Below are 22,464 nucleotides of genomic sequence, written 5' to 3' on the forward strand. Positions count from 1 at the left end.
GTGATTTCTCTGGCCTTGAGCAGGGGAGCTGGGGAATGCCATTAGAACAATTAGGTCAGGAGTTCACAGCTGTTGAGGTGACTTTGAAGAGAGGCACAGAGAATTTCCCTGACAGTTCAATGGAGGAGAGAGGGAGAGAGAGACAGACAGCAGGAGAGGGGGCTCCATCTTTCTCTAGCATCCTCTCAGCAGAGACCTGACAACATCAGCAATGCACTGAGGCCGATCGCTGCTTTTGAAAAAAAAATGGCGAAAAATTTTCTTAATTCAATTTCAAACATAGTGTTTAAAATATTTTAATGTTTTCTCAAGGATGGGATGGCTGGGAAGGAAATGCTGGAGAAGGGTGCTCACCCACACATCCCTAAAAACAACGACCCAGCTGATTTAGTTCCTGGTGCCAGCTCAGAGGCACTGTGGTCCTGGTTATTTAATTATTGACATTCTGAAAACTCCAATAAGGCAGTAGACCCTCATTTGACTGGGTGGGAGTTAGGAAATGTGGTCTTTCTATGTGTGGAAAACCTCAGGAATGAGACTGAGGCTTGAACCATGTTAGCTGTGGCCCCATCACCGAAAGCTCTGCTGTGTGCTCCTACGACAGATCAGACAAAATCCTGGGATTTTAACCGAAGTTTCTTCCCAAACATATCCCTTTCCTACTTCTAGGCAATAGTGTGGCCATTCTATTATCTTTCCCAGGGTAGAAAGATTACAGGGTGAACAAAGAGTCAAAATGTGGCCTCTGGTTTTCTCCAAATAGTCTACGATCAGTTCTGTGGTGGGCACAATTCCTCAGGGAAAAGATTTTTTCAATATTATGAGTCAGGGTTTTCACATAATAGTGGATGTAGACTCCTGATTCGTCTCCTGCTCCGAGTCCTTTCTAGGAAAAGGGGTATATACTCTTCTTAGAGTGGGCCAAAGAGTTTTTGTCTCACATGGAGGAGAAAGATGTAGAGCAAGAAGTCAGTTGATGGTCATGTGGATTCTCGACAGTGTCCCCTGTCCGCATAAACTCCCCGGGCCTGGGTAGGTAGCAAATATAAACTCAGGTGTGTGTGTGTGAGGGGAATCGCAGAGTGAAGAAAACTGTACCTCACTTTCCAGTGTGTAGCCTGGGGACACTGCGTATCTGATGGAGAAGTCTGAGGCCAGCGTGTTGCTGGGGCGGAAGAGCCCTGAAGACTGAGAAGCACCTTGGACGTGGGCATGAAGACGGCCATAGAAAGTGGCACCCCAAACATGGCACCTCGGCATACTGAAGACTTCAAGCCCTAGGGATTTGAGGAACAGCATTTGCAATCCCACTGCCCCCAGTCCCTGCACCTCGCCCTGGGGGACTAGCCCACACAGCTCTGGCAGGGCCCTTCCCCAGTAGCCCTGTTCAGCTGGGCTGCTATGAAGTTGACTTAGGCCAGCTCTCCACTCAGGGGCCCACGTCTTGTGCTCACAGAGTGCACAGTCTCACCTCGCTGTTGGCGGAAGTGCATCCTTTCCTCTTCTGTCTCTAGGCACGCATCCCTTTTGCCTTTGGTCTTTCTTAGGTGACAGTTAGATACCTTACATTTCAGGGGGAAACATGCCAAGCCCTCCAAGGCGTGCCCAGGAAGTCCCTTCTCTCACTGCGCTTAACATGGGAAGACAGTAGCCCACTCATCCTCTGGGGCTGGGAGCGGTCAGGCAGCAGGAATTGCACAGCACAGTGTAACTCCTCCACAGAGTCATCTCTCCAGGACTCTCTCACTTCAGGTTACTTATTAGAAAGGGTAGTGTGAGCAATAAAGAGAGCGTTGTAATGAAAATTAAATCCCTAAGGTAGAAAACGTTCTGCCAGTTATTGTTTGTTGGTTATAAAGAAATATATTGAATACTGCCTAAGCATCATATTTCTTGGTGTCCAGTGACCAAACAACATCATTGAAATCTAGTTTTCAACCAGCGTGGGTGAGCGTTTTTGTGTTCCAAAATTCGGTCAACCAATCAACACATTTTCCTTTCTTCCTTCATTCATTTACTAATTCATTAAACAATATTTATTGACCTCTTTCCATCTACCAGGCATGAGGGTTAAAAAAAGGAATAGGATATTGTCTGTGTTATTGAGAAGTTCACAATGGCATGTGCCGTTTCACAGGAGTTCGGAGAAAGAAGCACTCAATTTTTTTTTTTTTGAAGCAATTGGAAAGAATTTCATGGAGGAGTGAAGATTAGAAATCCTTATGCCTTTAACTGAAAACCAAACCAAACCAAACCAAACCAAAACAAATCTCTTTTTATTCTAATGCTAACTCTTCCTTCAAAGCTAATAGCACTGAAAATGTCGTCTTGACTTGCTTACCACCAGTTTATTCTTTAGCTCATTGAAATTAGGTTTCTGTTCCATCTCTTCAATGAAGCTGGCAAAGGTCAGGAATGTCCTCCTAATCACCAAATCCGATGGGCTTTAATCATCATCTTCTTACTTGACCTTCCTCTGATACTTGACACTATTGATCACTCTCTTCTTGAAAGTCTCTCCTCCTTTGACATCCATGACAGTTCTTTTTCCCCCTCTGTCTCAGTTTCTCCTCACATGCCTCAGTATTTCATAGTTTCCTGAGCTGGATCCTCTTACTCTACCCATCCTATAAATTTTGGTGATACCCAGGGTTCTGTTCTGGGTCAGCCTTTCTTTTCACTGTATAGTCAACAATATTCATTGCTTCAACTAACACCTATAAAATGATGTCTCCTGTCTAAATTTCTAGCCCATATTTGTCTTACTTCTAGGTCAATACAACTATCTCCTGGAAATCATCACTGGATTTCTTGCAAGTATCTTAACATAAATAGAATCCAACTCTATCTTTATCCTTAAGCATGTTCTTCTTCTTATGACCCCTTTTCCCTGGATCACACCAGTCATTCAAAACAGAACTTATAAGTCATCCTGGAAACATTCCTCTCTTTCACTCTATAAATCCAGTCACCAAGTCTAGCAAATGCTACTCATCATTTTTTTTTTTCATCAAATTATTTTCTCCAACCTCCCTGCAGCTCCCTTAGTTCAGGCTCTCATTATTTCCCCTTAGCCCAAACACAGCTGAATTCTTTACCTCCAGTCCTGCACTGCTCTTTGTTAGAGTAATTGTTCTGAAAACATAAATCTTAGCAGACTGATTTGTTGCTAAAATACTCTCAAGGATTAGTATTTTCAAGACAAAGTCCCCAATCCTCCCTATATTATGCAAGGATTTCCCTGAAATGGCCCTGCTTTCTTCTCTAATTTTATATCTTTGTATGCTGCACTCTTGCACAGTATTTAAAATTCTTTCCATTTGCATTAACTTGTCATGCTGTTTCATGAATAAGCATTTTTGCTCCTGCTGTCCTCTTTGCTCAGAATTACTTTCTTCTAACACCATTTTATCTCTTTAGCCTGATGCGAAACTATACCATTTTGGGGGGACTCTATTTCTAATGATATTTCATTTTTGAGTAATATCTGATGCTCTACCAGGCAGAAATAATCACAGAATCCTTTCTGTCTTTCCTGTTCTAGTCTGCTTCCCTTTATACAGACTTCTCTTACATCATAAAATATTTTACTTTCTCATTTGTGACAAACTTTCTCTATCAGTATGATGGGAAGAGTAATGACTTCCAAAAGATGCCCACATTCCAAGCTCTAGAACTTCTGAATGCGCTACATTTTACATGCCATTTGGTAATTACGGTTGCAGATGGAATTAAGGTTGATAATCAGCCGATCTTAAAATAAGATTATCCTGGATTATCCAAATGGGCCCAATGCAATCACAAGCGTTCTTAAAAGTAGAGGAAGAAGGCAGAAAAGATGGAGTCAGATAAAATGTGATGATGGAAGCAAGATTGGAGTATTTTGATATATGGTCCAAATGCACCATCACTGGCTTTGATGATGGAAGGGGACCATGGGTTAAGGAATACAGGCAGCCTCTAGAATTTGGAAACAAAAGGAAACAGATTCTCCCCTAGCACCTCCAGAAGGAATGTAGTCCTTCCAACACCTTGCTTTGAGCCTGGTAAGAATCATTTCAGACTTCTGATCTCCAGAACTGTAAGCTAATGACCTTGAGTTGTTTTAAAGCCACTGAGTTTGCACTGATTTGTTAGAACAGCAATAGAAAACTAATATAAGCAGCATGATGCGAGCTCCTTAAAGACAGTTCCTTTGTGTCTAGCGTCTGGTGCATAATTAATATTTAATATTTCTGCATTGAGCAAGTAAGCCTAAATCATGGTTACTGAGGGAATTCCAGGAGTTTGCCTTCCATCTGTGCATGTGCGAAGCTTTGATGCATAAAACTCCAATTATGTTACAACTAGTTATAACATAATGGAGTTGTATGGTGTGCTCAGAGCTTTCCACTTTGCCCTGTAGGAAATGTGGGGGGAAAAATGGAATGTTTAAAATTAAGGCAGAAAAGCTTGGTGTGGAGACACTGCATAAGACACCGTCCATCCCTCAAGGGTGTATGTCTTAACTCTATTTCAGGAGATAAGAAATATGCATATGGAAAGAAAATGAACAAAATAGAAGACATGAAAAGAGCTCAAACGATGAGGGGATAATTTTATTCTGAGATGGGCACAGTAGACATTGTAGAGGCATATGGGATGGGAAGAGGGCTGTCACAGCTTCATCTTGGGCAGGCATGTAAAGGCAGGGGAGAGGATTACTCTGGAGACTTCCTAGGGGCCTGGATGTATGGATGAAATAATAAGTGGTCCAGTGAATGGATGGATGTGGAAAAAGAAAGCCAGGTTTACATCCTAGGGGTGCCCCTTTATGGAAAAAGAAAAAAAAAAGGCTTGCAGCATCGTGAGAAAAGCCATTTCAGACACCTGTGCTTGCTTAGCATTGTGCCTAAATTTGTAACAGGTATAAACCTGGGGTCAGTGATAAAGAAATATATATATTCACTTTCAGTTTGGTCCCTACCCTTTCACTAAAATTGTTCTCTCAGGGGCCACACTGTCTTCCGTATTTTTTTCCTTTAATTGGCCTTCTCTCTTAATTGGCCTTCTCGCAGTCCTCAGGCTATTTAACTTCGATGCAGAATTTGATACCAGACTCTCACACTTCCTTAGTTCTAGCCACCATGCCAGCTCTTTACCTCTTCCTCGCATCCCCTCACTCCAACCCCTTTCAGCTTAAAAGCCTTGAGGTGGCCTTGAGGTACCAGGCAATGTTGGGTTTTCCATTGCACCTAATGAAGAGAGATGTATCACTATTGATGCCGCCCAAATGAAGGGAAGGAAATATGGATTCCCGGAGGAACGAAGTAGCTAGAGAAGCAGGGTCTGCCTGTCTCCTGCCCTCCACCAGAGGAGCTCGGTCAAGCCACTGTGTGAAACAAATGGGAAACACTTTGAGGTAAACACTTCATAAAGTGTGTCCCTTGTTTGGGAGGAGTGAGGAGCATAGCTCTCCTACCGCACAGTCGTCAGGTGTCGTAGCGGCCGTGGTCAGGTGTCATAGCGGCCGTGGTCAGGTGTCATAGCGGCCGTGAGGGGGACACTAGGCATCTAACTAACCCACATTCTACTATCCCATTGCCTAGGGTTGATGATGTCCTAGAGAGTTATGATGCCCCTTGATTGATGTCCCATAGAGTTACGATTGCTGTAGACTACAAGAATTGCTTGCTGCTATTTGAAGAGGTTTTAATGATGTGACTTCCACACTTCCATGGACCACCATGCCCTTAGCGTGTGCCTATGGCTGATCCAGCCTGATTGAACAGGCTGTTGAATCCATAAGATTAGTAAGGTTTCCCCTACTAGTAAACTAGTGACCACTGGTCAGATGACTACAAAAGAAAAGAAATAACCCTTTATTTCTTGCTTGGCAATGTGACATCTTTTTTTTTGCAAATTCTCAGGAGAAAATGGCAGAAATACTATACTCACAAAAAGAAAAGCCTGTGTTACATGATAATGGTTTTTGTTACCAGTTCCATTCCTTAACAGAGATAGTGGTAAAAGGTACTGAAGCTGTGAAAAGAGGAGAATCGTCTATGCCTGATGTACCAGTAGTCAGGATTTGGAGAACATTACAATCATTCATGATGAGACAGGAAAACATCAGCACAACGTTGGTGTTGAAGGGGAAGTAAGGAAAACCCTGAATAGGTTACAACGACACACAGAAGAAGAACCGGGTGCAACACCACGGCAGGTACTTTGGGGACCTCTCCGTGATATCTATGGTGAAGAGGTCCTGTTAATACTACCAGAAAGAAACTCATTAAAGAGGAGTTAATAGAATTCAAAGCGACCATCAACCCCAAACGCAACTTCATTGCATGGAGCTGAAATTCCAAAGGAGTATGAAGTGCCCAGATGTGGAGAATCATGTCTTATGCACGATTCCAGTGCTCAAGATGTAGAAAGAAGTGGGGACGGTATAGCTCAGTGTTAGAGCGCATGCTTAGCATGCATGAGGTCCTGGGTTCAATTCCCAGTACCGCCATTAAAATAAGTAAATAGAGAAATGATTCCAGTGCTCAAGATGTAGAAAGAAGTGGGGAGGGTATAGCTCAGTGTTAGAGCGCATGCTTAGCATGCATGAGGTCCTGGGTTCAATTCCCAGTACCGCCATTAAAATAAGTAAATAGAGAAACGATTCCAGTGCTCAAGATGTAGAAAGAAGTGGGGAGGGTATAGCTCAGTGTTAGAGCGCATGCTTAGCATGCATGAGGTCCTGGGTTCAATTCCCAGTACCGCCATTAAAATAAGTAAATAGAGAAACGATTCCAGTGCTCAAGATGTAGAAAGAAGTGGGGAGGGTATAGCTCAGTGTTAGAGCGCATGCTTAGCATGCATGAGGTCCTGGGTTCAATTCCCAGTACCGCCATTAAAATAAGTAAATAGAGAAACATAATTACCTCCCGCAAAACAAAAACAAACAAACCAAAAAAAAAACCCAAAGTAAATAAATATAGTATGTTTTTAAAAGATGAAGAAAGACTTTTTATGCAACTAATGACTATATTTGACATTTTAGTGCCAGTACAACATTACTTAGTGATGGCACCTGCAAGATGGCACAGACACAGCTCACTCAGTTATTTACTGTGCACTGTGTACTACTGGGTTATACTATGCCATTGATTCATGCGCTAACAATTAAAATGTGAGAAGACACTTACAGGTATACATATGAGAAAGTACTTGCATTTGCAGGGGAAGAAAATTCAACATTAATCCTTCATAGCGCCTAATGCAGTTTGAGATCGCAAATAGCGTGATTCGAAAACTCCTATCAAATGCAGAAGTAAAAGGATACTTGTTTCACTTTCACAATCACTGTGGTGAAAAATACCTTCTTTGTGTCTAAAACTTGAGTGTATGACAGTGGAAAGTAACCCCCATAGGTGTGCATCCCTGTTATTTGAGCTTCCATTTGTACCTTTGGAAGACGTAAGTGAAAGTTTTGAGCACATGGTGGAAAACGCAGAAGAAAATTTAGATGACCTAATGGATTATGTTGACAGAGTTTTGTCCATGGAAGATTTGGCAGAGGTGGAAGACCACAAGTTCTAAGATTTCCACCAGAAACTTGGAATGTTTATACATCAGTACTGACCAGCAGTCACAGGACAAACAACATTGTGGAAGGCTGGCACAGCAAATTTCAAAAGCTGATAATGCATCATCCTTCAATTTGGTGATTTATTGAAGTGTTCAATGGTGAACAGCAAGGCAATGAACAAGCTATCACTTGGGTTGTTGGTGGTCACACTCAAATATGGCCACCAGCTTCATGACAATATGACAAAATCAAATTCGTATAACTGAATTTTTTGACAGATATAATGGATACAAAGCCAATAATCAGGACAATGTATACTTGAGAGCATTCGCTCATTGACTGGAGAGTAATCCTGCTGAACTTCATGGCTAGGAACAATAATAAATATGAAGTCTAAGATTCATCCTGAATTATAATATAAATAATGTAAATACAGCCTTAACAAAGTTATATCTGTATGATTTAATGAATCATGGACCAAAAGTCTCAGTGGGTGTTCTGGACAGGATCAAATGACCTGTAAGGGATCTACTAAATTGGTACAGAATTCTATACATCTGTAGTGTAATTCCAATTTAAGAAGCAATAAATAGAAAATATTCTACTTATTAATGATCTATTGTGTGCCTGGCCCAAAAACTATGACAAACAATAGATTGGCTTTCACTTTCACTATATTTTTCTGCGTTTCCTACAATGAAAAACGTATTCTTTTTACAAGAAAAAAAAAAACCAGAAAAATATATTTAAAAAAAAGACTGAGAGACAATAACTATATATAAGCCTCTAAGTTAAATAATCCACATTTTAAATATTTAAACATTTCTATTGTTTCTAAATTTTGTGAAATGAAAATGCACTATTTTGGGGACATCAGCAACGTCTACCCAAATAACAGATTTTTGAGTCAAATAGACTCAAAATCCCATCTGACACTGAAAAATCATTTCTGCGAATTTCGACAAGCTATTTAACCTCTCTGAATTTGTTTGCACATTTGTAAAACAGATGTACCGAAATGTCTTGAAGCTTGTTTGTTTTGTTTTTGGGGGGGATAAAATTAGAAAAAAAAAACCACATAAAATTGCTTACTGCAATCTGTCATAGAATAAGTCCTCTTCAAACTTTCCCGTTTTCTGCTTCCTCTTATTCCCTGCCTCCTCCCGCTGCATCCGTTTTCCTGCATTGGGAGAAAACAAAATTACATTTGTTTAGTATTACCTGGTTAAATTTCAAGCCATAATATAAAAGCTAACAAGCATAACTGAATTTCACGAGTAGCAGAACAAAATTGATCGATTAAAACCTTGACAGGATTTATATCCCCACCGTTATGTAACTTTAACATTTTAAATGACCATACATTTGTAGAATTCCAATTTCGGTGTTTTCTAGAAATGCAAAGCTACTGACTTGTTGCAAATGTGTCCAATGAGTATTTCAATTGATATATAAATAGTATTCCATTTATGTTGACAAAGTAATAGAATTGGAAATTAGTTCAATTTGCAGTCCCTTCTATCCCTTTAGGATACCATCTTTTATTCCAATTGCACCTTTTCTGATGGGCCAGCCATAGGGCAGAATAGAGAAATTATTACAGAGGAGCCATAGAAAACAGTGACTTCCTAAATTTTAAAGCAGTCCCACAATTATTCTCAGTAGTTAAGCACTCTTTCCTCTAAAGAGTCATTGTATATTCTGCTTAAATACTAGCTCGCTTTCTATAATGGCAGTGCTCTTAAAGAGATTTTATGTAAGTGCAGTCGAGAAGCTAGTTATTTAATGTTATCCTATGGTGAATTCTTTATTAAAATAAATACTTGTTACCAAATTTACCTTTTCTTGTATGGGGTTGTGTTTAATGAGCCACATCCACATTGATCCCAGCTGAATGAAAAGGTGCTATTTCATAGGCTAGTAGAAGTTTTTAATGAGAGGCATTTCCTTCAGTGTAGGCTCGTCTGTCTCTCCTTTTTTCATCCTGGCCCCTGGTCGTACTGGAGGCTGCTGGGAAAGTAGGGACCAGTCCAGTAATGGACCTACAACTTACCACAGGTCTAGACAGTCCAGTCCTATCCCAGCTTTTGCTGCTGGAGGCTGGTAAGTAACGTTATTCTAACAGGGAACAAAGCTGGGCATCTGTGAGGTCAGGGAGTCAGCAAGAGAGTCCCAGTGATGTAACAGTGGATGCAGCTCTTGTTTGCAGCATCTGCTGATTTCCATAGTGTCACTAGTTCCATCATAGCTGATTTCGAGCTACCAGTGTGAAGTCATTGAGCAAGATGAAGGAAGAGATGAAAGATCTCAGGTCTTACCAGTCAGTTTGAGCTGGCTCTGGAAACACCCTGCTGCCTTTTCTTGCTTGGGGTTATATCGGAATATCCTCAAACTTTTACTTTTTAGTCTCTGTCTCAACATACTTACTGGTTTCTCTCTCCTCTTTTTCTTTTCTTTCCTCCCTTCCTCGCTACCTCCCTACCTCCCTTCCTCCCTCCTTCCCTTCCTCCCTCTTCTCCTTTCCCCAGTTAGCCAGTGAATCATCTACAGGTGTTTCTTTCGTATAATAATAGCAGGGTTATTGGCCAGGTTGTTCCTTTCACCAGATTTTCCTAAAACAATGAACTGCCATATTGCTGTCTTTACTGATAGAGATTTTTCCCCCACTGGTATGTTTTCTCAATCCCTAAGTGATCTTAGGGAAAAGTTATTATTTTTCTACCCCTTTCCACAATATGTCAATACTTCTTCTTGTCTTTTGATCTTTATTCAATATCCTGTCAGAGGCAATCAATGCATTCTCCAGTATTTATTAAGCACAGTGTTGGGTACCGTGAGAACTATGGCCAGGAATGAAATGACAGCCCAGTCTAAAATTTAATTGACAAGAAAACAATAACATACACTAACAAGTAGAGAACTATACAGGACTGAAAAGAAATGAGTACTAACTTCCAGAGAGGATAACAGAGATTGAACACAGACAGTCCACAGAAATGTTTTGTTTGCCCTGTGCAGTATTTTGCAAAATTTTCAACCAGTTCCAAATTGCAATTTTATATAACAGTTAGATATTTTAATTTAACAGGAAAAATCAGATGATTTGGGAACACTAGGCCCATACCAGGGAAGGAAGCAGTACCTTGAGTTTATAACTCTCCGTAATCCTATTAATGTATTTCTGAAAACTCATCTTGTCTCAATACCTGGGCCAAAACTTCCTTTCTGTGGTAGGGACTTATGAAGTTTTTATTCAGATGACTCAGCATCGAGCCAACTCTGCTACTCGGATGGTTAAGGATTTGCACCATAATCCTTGTCACACATCTGCTTTTTAATTGGGGATAAATCTTCACTTTTTGGGGTCACTTTTCCTATTTATCCAGGTCAGTCTCTGTTTCCCCATGTCCCTCCCCTCTATTCTGGTCATATCCGAAACCCCGACTTTGCTGGGGGGCAGAGTGGGTATAATGCACCCACCTCGTCTGTAGTGTTGCCTGCTGTCCTTTATCTGCTCACCAGCTGGACTGGGCACCCTGCTATCTCTGGTTCAGTGGCCTAATGACAACCACCTTCTATACCATCCTATCACAACCCTCCAAGTCTAACCATCTCATAAAAGAGTGCAATTAGTTTGAATGGGGTTGAACCTGGCTTGTGTGGAAATAAGTTTGGACCAAGATTTGGAAGGGGCATCAACCACTTCTCAAGGAAAGTATTAAATATGATTCTGCTGACACTTTTCATTATATAAAATGAAAGGTGGAGATGGTTTAATACGGGAAAGTGATTTTTCAGCGTAAAGCAACACTATAGTTCATTTTTAACAAGGCCTTTGTACTCGTAAGATGGTTCCATTTCTGCATCCCCTACCATTGCTGTTGAATTTGCAAACTCTGACACATGTTCATTATTCACAATTTCAGGCATTGCTAATGGGAGTTGAGGAAAGGAAAAGAAAAAGAAAATTTTAACTGTTTAACATATATTACAATAAATATTCCTCTCAAAAATATAACAGTATGCACCTTACAGCTCACAGAAATTTTTCCCTCGTCCTTTACAGCTTCTCTTCTTCCTTTGCTCCTCCTTTCTCCTTTTTTTCCTTTCTTCTCTTCATTTTTATTTTTATCAATGTCCTCTTGTTCATCTCCTTTTCTTTCCTTTCCCTCGACCTCTGATGGGTTGGCCTTTGTTTCTGTTTGAAAGCGGCCAAAATCAGAACATATCACATCAAATTCAACTAAGTGGCACTCAGACATCAGGATGACTGAAAGTCACGCGCTTCTTCAAGAAATCCCAAATGGTAAGGCGGTGCATCTAGCTCAGTTTTTTTCTCTGAAGCATATTAGTGCCCATGGGGAGCTATTCACCCAGTTACTACTTAGCACAGGACAATAGACATTATTATGAAAACATGTCAATAATTTCATAAATGCAAAATGGTACACATACTTATTCAGGGCTAGTACCTTGTTCATTTAAAAGTTATCCTTTCTTTACTAATTTTTTGGCCCTGGGGAATTGTAATAATTTCTATTTAAGGGATAATGGTAGTTGGACTAGTAGTTGCACAGGAGGAAGTAAATATGAACTGGATTCAGTGGAAGTAATGTCCTTGGAAGAAGGTGATGGAGAATCTTATCAGCACTGTGCCCTATTTAATATTCTTGCTCAATGGACCCCTCAGGATCAGATATATAGTGGTAAAGAGGAGAGAATTCAGAGTGACAAGAATGATTTGTGAATTGAAGCAGCCAACTAAAGGAATGATGCACATGTTCAGCCAAGTAATATTGAAGAACAGAATATTCTCTCTTTTATAGAGTGTGACTCAGCAAAGAGTTCAATGAGGCAAAAAGTCACCTTCGGCTATTCGGGGATGATTACACCCATAATTATACTAATTCATATGTTTATATTACTTTATACTTTTAAAATACATCCTTCCATTTTACCCTTTCAGCAAGCATTTGAGGTAAGATGAAGTTTTATATCATTTTTGCAGTTGCAGACATTGAGGTCTGGAGAGGATGTGTTTTACCCAAGGTCCAGCAAGTAATGAATGCTGGAATAGAGAAGAAGATCTAGGTCTACTGGCTCTACACGTCTATGCTGCTTTTCTGATTCTGTTAATAAATAATGGAGACTAATTGATCACCGAAACCAAAGTGCAAAGAGAATGGGATGACAAATACATAACAATTAAGTAATATTATAGCACATAATATTCATATACTCTATATATTTATATAATATTATAGCACATAATATTATAAAGTACATAGCAATTATATAGTGTTATGGGAAAATTATGTTAACCCTCTGACATCATTTTCCTGTTGAATCCCATTGAAGCCCAAATAGCTTGGGCCATTTGAAGCTGAAATTGAAAAGATGCTGTGAGGCCCAGGCTGCCTCTGAGGATAATGGAAGATAGACTGGGTGATCTGTTAAATGTGACTGGCTCAAGTCTCGAGAATTCAAATGGCTCTTGTTGTATTCATTAGAAACAGGTTTGCTTAACAGTCTCTAGAGTTCCCTGAGAATGCAGCTGACATTTGCAAATGATAGGCTTAGGAACTTTCTTCCTTCCACAAGTCCCCTTTTCTATTGTTCCTTTTCCTCTGAGGTTTCCTTCTGGATGTTGGTAAATCTCTAGGAAATGCACTAGTGTTTTCTGTTGTCACATCTCATCAATGCTCTGCAAGGGGGGTTTGTGGGGGAGATGAGGGAGAACCAGGAAGAAGGAGAGAATGCCCTGGGCTGAAATGGCAGCAGCATGCAAATGAATGCCAACTCTGCGAACATTTCCCAAGCAGTCACATTTTATTACAACCAAATTATGGCAAGCAATTCCTAGAAAATGGCAAAAGAGGGACAAAAAAGGGAAAATGACCATGCATAATTTATTCCTGATAGGTTTACTATTTGAATGGCAAAAGTACTACAGTTTAGTTGTTTATATCCTTCAATAAATACATACATATTTACTAACTATACTCACCACCCTAGATAGGAAATAGAGGTGTGTGTATGTCTATATTAACTTTTACATGTCCATCCAAATTTTTGTCCTTTGCCATCTTGGTTCTATTATAAATCTTCAAATTTAATGAGGTCCCCGGGCAACCAACTTTCCTAAAATGCAACAGCCCTGAAAGGCAATCTCAGATCTTTGCACATCTAACTAGGAACAAAGTCAGACATCTGTCAATGACCACATTCACCCTGGTTACTACTTAAAAAAGCACATAATGCTAGGAATTGCTCTTCAGAAATTTTGATTTGCTATATATCTGGGATGGGAGAGTCTGATGACAGCCAGGTTTAGAATAAAACATATAGCTCAAGTAATGCTAAATTGGTAAAAGTATTCATTACTTTATCAGGCTTATAAGACCGCACCAAATAATAGTTGTAGCTTTTTACAATATTAAATTTGGGACAAAAATTGAGGAATAAGCCACATGCCTATTAGATTAGGAATTCTTCAATAAACAGCAGACATGGAAAAATAAGAGAAGAGTATATATTATTTTACAAAAGTACTGGGGATCTGGATCAAAAGTGATTGAGATGTGAGTAATCTCAGTCTGCTGAGGAAAGTAGTGTATAAACACGTAAGTGGCATACACTATAGTACGTGTTAGAATTTGTGTCTACCTGAGTAAAGAACAGTAGGAGCAGGGGAGAAACAAGCTTAGCCTGAGGGCAGAGGTGAAAGGCTTCACAGAGGAAATGACACTTCTGCTGAAGGTAAAAGGATGTAAAGAATTTAGTGAGGTCAAGGTGGAATCACATTTCAAATACAAAAAAAAAAGCATGTGGGAAAGTACAGACTTTTGAAAGCACATGGCAATATTTACAATCTGCATAAAAGCCAGTGGCCCAGTTCGTGTATGGCATAATATTTACAACAAATCAAAACAAAGGACATAATCTGACAACCAAAAGTAATTTTAAAATAATTAAAATTTAATTGCGTATCCTTAAAATTTTTACGTGAATCAAACCTAGGGAAATCGTATTTGTAGTTCATATTTTACCTTTCCTTCCTATTCCCTTCCCTCATGTGTCACTCCTGGCAACTAAGATCTTCTTGTCTGTCCCAGTCCCCAACTCCTCATTGGCTTTTGTTTGTCCCTCATTTTTCATGCTCTCTAGACTTAAACTATTTATTCTCCAAACTCTGCATTAAAAAACAAAGCAAAAAAATAAAATATAAAAACAAAAACAGCCACCATAGTGACTCTTGAAACAAGATCGCAAACCAGAAACTGTATTTATCTTTTCACATAAAATAACTGAAATGAACAAAATATATGTAATAATTTTATTCAAGACACTGGACACCAGGCAAACAAATGAGGTGACCTATAATTGTCTCATGTTACTGTATGGAGAGTTCCTGGGCCATGGAACAGGAAAGGAAAACCCAAGGTGGAGCCACATGGACTCCCTGGGTAGAAGAGATATTATTAAGAGACCAGGAATATGAAGGTGGCTAGAGTTCATTGAACAGAATACTAGAGAAGAGAGAGTTGTACAGATAGAGAACTCCAGAGATCTGCAGAGGGTTGCCCTTGAGGATTCACTTGAGTAATAATCAATATATATGTTTGAGGAAACTATAGAAATTTGGGGAAAGAATCATCCAAAAGAAGTAGGGATAACATGCCTGGCAGTCACATGGGTTCAGGAAGTGTTCCTGGCCCCACCATTAAGACTAGAAAATCACCTTAATTTATTAAACATTGGATAGAATATACAGAGGAATATTGTCCTGATAGTACAAAATCTTTATTTCTAGATTAACCATAATCTCGGTCTGCTTAACAAATCTTAGAAATAAGATCTCCTAAATTTTAATTGCTTTCAAGTAAGTTAATTTCAGAACAAAGCTTAAGACTATTCACAGGAAGACAAAAATATTAGGCACAAGTGCTGAAACTCAAATGTCTGAGATTAACAAAAGATCAGACACTGCAGAAGAAAATATCAGTGACTGTAACAATCAAGCAGTAGGAACTTTCCAAAAGTAAGCACAGAAAGAAAAAACAAAAATATAATTAAAATTATATTAAAAAAGCCATAAGAGACCTAATGTACACATAAATAGAGTTCATAGAAGAGAGAGGGGTAGGAAAGAAAAATATTTAGAGAAATAATGGCCAAAAGTTTGATAAACTTGATGACACTTATAGATTATAGTCCCACAGATCAATAAAGTTTAATGAACCCTAAGCACACAAGGCATGAAGAAAACTACACTAAGGCACAGCAATCAGTTTGTTCAAATCAGTGACAAAGAGCAAAATCATAAAAGCAGCCAGAGACAAAAGTCACATTTCACACTAAGGATCAAAGATAAATGTGACAGCAGATTATTTTGTCAGAAAAACTGCAAGCAAGAAGACAGTGGAGTTGAAGTACTGACAAGGAAAGATGCCTTCAGAATTTTGTACTCAATGAAATTAGCGCTCAAATTTGAGGACAAAACGAAGACTTTTTCAGAGATAGAGCTGTTCAAAGCAGTATTCACCAGCAGCACACTTACCTTTCAAGAGATGATAAAGTAAGTCTTTGAGGAAGGGGAAAATACGACCAGATGATAATTCGAATCTTAACAAAGAAATGAAGGACATAGAAACAATTACAACATAGGTAAATATACAAGAATAAGGATAAGATGAAAATTGTATTAAATCTGTAAACAGTAATCAACATCTAAACAAAAATTATATCAATGTGGTGTGGGATTTATAACATATGTAAAAATAAAATGTATGTCAATAATAGTGTATAGGACAGAAGGGGGAGAAATTGAAGAATACTGCTGTGAATTCCCTATGCCATATGTGAAACAATATATTGACACTTGTAAATAGACTGTGATAAGTTAAAGATATATACTACAAACCCAAAAGCATCTTCTAAAATAACATGACAGATCTATAACTAAAAATTTAACAACAACAAAAACATAATGAAATTAAAATAAAGCAGTCAGTTAATTCAAAAGAAGAAAGAGAGAAAAAAGAGGTCGCCTTCTAGATAGAATTAATCCTAACCATATCAGCAATCGTATCAAGTGTAAATGGATCAAATACCCCCAAATAAAAGGCATAGATTATTAGATTGAATAAAAAACAGGGACCAACAATACACTTCCTACAAGAAGTGCACATTCAATATAAAGACACAGTAAACACCAAAGAACTGTCAAAGTCACCTTCTTCCCCTCTTTGCCTTTCTATACATATCTTTAATCATTAATCCTTTTCTGAATGCACCCCCGACCCCCTGGCCAGAGACTGCACTGGAACCTTGGGATACAGTGGTGATAAAGACACACAAGGACAGTTCCTATCCTCATGAAGATAACAGTCTTGTGGGAAAAACCAGGTTGAAGTAAATAAGTAACTAAATAAATATACGAGAATATTTCGGGTGACCATAGGTTTATGAAGGAAAAAACCAGGACCATGTGAAAGAGTAACTGAGAGTATACTGAGACCTCAGGCAAGTTACCTCTGAGACGATGACACTCGAGCTGGTATCTTGGAGAAGGGAAGATACTGACCACAAGAAGAGCCAAAGGGAAGAGAGTTAAGGAAGGGGAGCAGCAGTGAAAAGTCCCTGACTGATGCAGACTTTGATTTGGTTGAGGCACAGAAAAGAGACTGCTGTTGCAGAATGTGGTGACAGAGGAGGAGAGAGAAGTGAGTCTGGAAAGGCAGAAGGGAGCTAAGTCTTTCAAGACTTTCTAGACCAGAGTAGAGGTGTTGGATTTCACTCTAAGTACTAGGTGTTTTAAGCAGGATAGTGACATAATTCAACTTACAATTTGCTGAGTGAGAATGACGTCTAGAGGGGGTGAGGGAAGGATAAATTAGGAGTTTGGAATTAATAGATAAAAATTACTATATGTAAAATAGAAAAACAGCAAGGCCTTATTGTGTAGTAGAGGACACTATAATCAATATCCCGTAATAAACCATAATGGAAAAGAATCTGAAAAAGAATATAAATATATATGTATATACACACACACCAAGAATATATGTATAACTCAATCACTTTACTGTAGACCGGAAATTAATACAACATTGTAAATCAACTAGACTTCAATAAAAATTAAGAAAAAGAAAAGAAAAAAGAAGAAAAGGAATGATGTCCAAGTAAAAAGGGTAAATAGAATGGGAAAAAGTTACCTTTGTTGAGGCAAGAAGATAATTAATTGTGGCTAAGTCTCAGGCAAAAAGAAAGCGGACTGATACATTTTGTGGATGGAACCAAAAGAGTTTACGCAAATGGAGTTGGGGGTAATGTGAGGCAAAGAGAACATTCAAATTGTCAAACTTGACAAATTGTCATCTGGCTTTGATTAAATGTGCTGAATGCTTTGTGAGGCAATCCACACTGTCCCCTGTAACGCGGGGACGGTCATATTGTCCTCTATGGTAAATCAACCGTGTCACTGACTCCTTTATTTTTTCTATGAAATTTTGAAATTTAAATACATAATTAATTTAAACTCAATAGCTTTTTATGTTTAGCTATTTATTGCTATAAACTGTTTCTGCAACAATTAAAATATTTTTTTTTTTTCCTGCAGGAGCCTCAGTGTCTGCTCACAAAGCTCTAAAGAGCCACACGGAGTCCCGTGGTAGAGAGTTGAACTATTCCTACACTTGCCCTCTTTCCAATGTGGCTCAAGTGAGGGGACTGGGACATTTTACAATGATGGTCTCCTCTGACCTTGTCTGTGAGTCCTTCATGTAGGCAGTTGCTTCCTCCATGAGAGGGAAGAGGCAATTGAAGAAGTTTCTCTTTATTTGTAATAGTCAGAAGCTAAACAATCACTGAGGGACCATTCTTTGCATTTTGTGAAAAGCTGATGCATAAAGCAAAGTACAGAAGCATAATATAAAAAATAACAATAAAAATACTACCTATCAAAGTTATACTATCCAACATGGGTCTGTCTTGTTCACAGGAAAGAATATTCCATACTTTACCCGATGATTGGGAAAATAGGTAATTTTCTGATCGTTCTAAGTAAAGTATATTGTGGCAAAGCTATAATGCAAGCAACAGTGAGAACTTCCACTTATGTTGTGTCTTTCATCACAAAACACTTTTAGAAAATGATTTGTATTAAGTCTAAAGCATATGGTAATGCATAGTCAAGATGTGTGTTACAGGCTGAATGTTTGTGAACCCCGCAAATTCCTATGCAATGGTGTAGGAGGTGGGAGACCTTTGTAGGTGATTAAATCATAGGGTGGACCCCGTGAATGGGATTAGTGACTTTATAAAAGAGACTCCAAAGAGTGCCCTAGCCCCTTCAGCCATGTGAGGTCACAGTGAGACGGTAGCCATCTATGAACCAGGAGAAAAGGCTGTCACCAGGCACCAAATCTACTCATACCTTGATTTGGGACTTCTCAGCCTCCAGAACCGTGAAAAATAAATTTCCATTGTTTATATAAGTCACCCAGCCTACGGTATATTGTTATAGCAGCTGGAACAGATTAAGATCGTGCATATAAGAGAAATCAGCACGCAGATGCTCCCTGCACTGACGTGGGGCAGTCTTGCCTTCTGGAAGGTGGAGGGAGGGGCTCAAGCAACAGTGGACACAATTTGCTTGCTGTCTGCTGTACATTCACTAACGGCCAGCTGGTGTGCTTTGAGTTATCCACTTTCTAAGGGACGGAGGAATGGTGATGCCAACTCATGCAGTGGCTTATTTAATGTGCTTTATGGAACCAGAGTATTATTCATAGACATTTCATGGGTGGGCGTACATCTGGGGAGAGGGAAGAAAACAGCTCCAAGGAACAGCTTGAGTAAAGGGGGATTCCCTGGAGAGGAGGAAGCCCTGGAGAGGAGGCGATGGAGTCTCAGACGAGCAAAGATGAACGGCCCTGACTGGCTTGTGCTGCTCTGGTCCTCGTACTGGTGTGGAAATAAGGAGAGGCGCAGAGAGCGAGCAGAGACATGGCACAGAAGGCACATTTTATTTTGCTGGGAACTGAGGCGGTCATTTAAGCTATGGCCACAGAAAAAAAATGCAGTGGGTTGAGAGAAAATGTTGATCCTGTGGTTTGGGATTGTTGAAATGGCCCTTTCAAATCATCAAGGTCACATGGTCTATCGTGTGACATTTGCTTCCTTATCCGTGGCTTCACCTAGAATGGGCAGGTTAGGTAGTTAACACGTAAACTTGATTCCAGTCTCTTGTGACGAAAATTCACCCTCCAGGCTTAGTTCCTCTTAGAAAATGGGATATAAGGCTAGTTTTTCTGACTCTTCTCAAACTTTATTGATGTTGTATAGAATTAGAAACCAGAATCCAGTAAGACTCTTCATTGAATTGTTTGTGTAATATTGAACCATTGCTTCATCAAAACATATCCCCCCTCCTCCACATCATTATTTTTGTTGGCCAGGAGCCAATTTGGTTTTTATCTTAATGAAATTGGAGCAATGTTGGCTGCTCTTTCTCAGCTGTGCTTGGAAGGGCTTTGTTCACTTCGAGTCTCTCCTGCCTACTGCTCCACTCTCATTTGCTGGTATTTTCTGCCTTTGCATGTGCGATGAAGTCTGCTCATTGAGAAAAATGAGGCAAACATCTCCTTTACAATCTTTACAATTGAACAAAGTCGCCTGCAATTCTCAAATCACCAGTCTTGAAAAAGGCAGGAAAGTGTAATTCTCCGTGAGCTTGGCAATCCAGAGGAGGGCACCTACCTCCTGAAAATGTGAAGTCTTCATTCCTTTATTTGGAGGAACCAGACAATACAAGTATTAAAAGTGTCCTTGTCTCTTTAGAGATATGTACTGAAATACTGGCAGGTAAAATACTCTAATTTCTGGGGTTAGTTTTAAAATAATCTTGAGATCAGGGGATGTGGTGGTTGGAGGTAGGAAGACTGTCCATGTTTTGATACTTGATGGATCTGGATTGTGGATAAATCAGGTTTATTGTTCTATTGTCTTTATATTTGTAAATATTTAAACCATTTCATAATAAACATTTTAAAAAAGTACTGAGTATTCTGATGGAGTTGGGAGCAGGGTTAAATATTGACTTAAAATTACACGAAGGCAGTTTGACAAACATACTGCACAGTTAACACCATCAGCCTCCCAACCCACCAGAAGCATCACTAGTGAATTGACTAATCACAGAACAGGCCCCCTCACACCCTGCCCAGTATTGTGTTGAGAAGGATGCCGCGGCAGCCTTCAGGCATACGTGAATCCATTACAGTTGATGAGTGGGATGGTAACCAGACGTAAATACATAAGAATAGCTCCTTTTATCCTCCAAGAAGTAGGAGTGGTGGTGCTGGGTGCCTGAGGAAGGTGGAAGAGAGAAATCAGAACGTGAAGAAATGTAATGAATACAAAGAGACTGAGATCACTAAAGAGAAATTAAAGACGGTATCCTTAAAAATGACTCCTCGGATTGGCAGAATCAAAGGCGTTGGGGTTTTAGGACACACTGATCCCTCCCTGTGCCTGAAAGGCTGGAGGCCACTTAGTGGTTTAATTCTGCAGGACTGACATCTTAACCTTTTTGTTCTCTTTTCTTTTTTTGCATAATTTCTAGTTTTTCCAACTAAGGTATTTTGATGAGCTAGTATTTATCACGTGAAGAGAAGAAATGGGTAAGGAAAAGGAAATATAAGTCTTTATTGGGACCTGACCATAGGTCAGATACACGACCTATGGAATTGTATACACGATGTCTCATCTCATTAAAATGCAGAGCATCTTAAGATCGCCGAGTGTCTTCAAGTGTGTGGACTGAATCTTCATTTACTTGACCTTTACTCCAGCTAACTTGGTTTACTGTATACTGACAAAGAGAAAGAACTAAATGTATGCTATATATTTTTCTCCTTATGACCTATATAAACCCAGCTGCCTCGGAGCAGAGCCTCACAGCAACATTTAAAGAAACTATAATCTGTCTCAAGAAACCTTGAAGCATAACATAGATCTTTAGTCTAGAACTCTGTAGAAGTGTCATATAGGGCAACGCACAATACAGAAAACAGAAGGAGTTTTTAAGTTTCTCCTTAAACATACATTCTTCCAGAAGCTGTATTTCTCTCCCTGCTTCCCTCCCCCCCCCATCCTCACTGTCTCCTCATTATCACTCTGCTTTTTTTTTTTCTGTCCACTTTTTCCAACTCCAAGCTGCATCTTCAAAGACAATATTTTGACACATGGCCTCCCTTGCTGGGAACAAGCCTTTGGGAAATGTGGTCTGATCTTCATCGTGACAGCTTTTATCATAAGAATCAACTGCACTGTAATTCTGATGGGTAAAATTCCACACCTTGTTAAAGATCTAACTTTGTCTCTTGTTCCAGAAATGGTGCTATCATTCCTGTTCCCCAAAGCCATCAAGAATTAGTGACGATCTGGTGTCCTCTGTCTGGAGAGCCAGGACAGTGATGATAGATCTGGGAGGCATTACCCCTGCCACACTCTGGTTGCAGGAGCGAGGCCTGGAAGTGGATGCAGCTGGCCTGCATCTGCTGCCCACGGCTAAAGTCTACATCCTGAAAAGGGTGGGAGCCAACACGTCTTTCTGGGCTGGGCATCAAGGGGAAAGTGTTGTCCACTTCAGGAAGGCAGGGCCAGTTCAGGAAGCCAAAGAGAAGTCAAAACATTGTGTTCAAGTGAATGCAGAAGGAGCTGAAACACAGTCTCCAAAATGAGAAAGCCGCGAAAACCACAGCAGGTGTAGTAACATTCAGGAGGTAGGACGTAGGAGCTTATGAGGGAAGAGTGTTGTACCTGTGAGTGTGTGAGAGTTTCACTAGCAGGCTATGGTGGGCGATACTCATCTAGGACCCAGGACACATCTTTACCAT

The sequence above is a fragment of the Vicugna pacos genome, chromosome 21 (genome assembly GCF_048564905.1).
Source record: "Vicugna pacos chromosome 21, VicPac4, whole genome shotgun sequence".
In the NCBI taxonomy this organism is placed as follows: Eukaryota; Metazoa; Chordata; class Mammalia; order Artiodactyla; family Camelidae; genus Vicugna; species Vicugna pacos.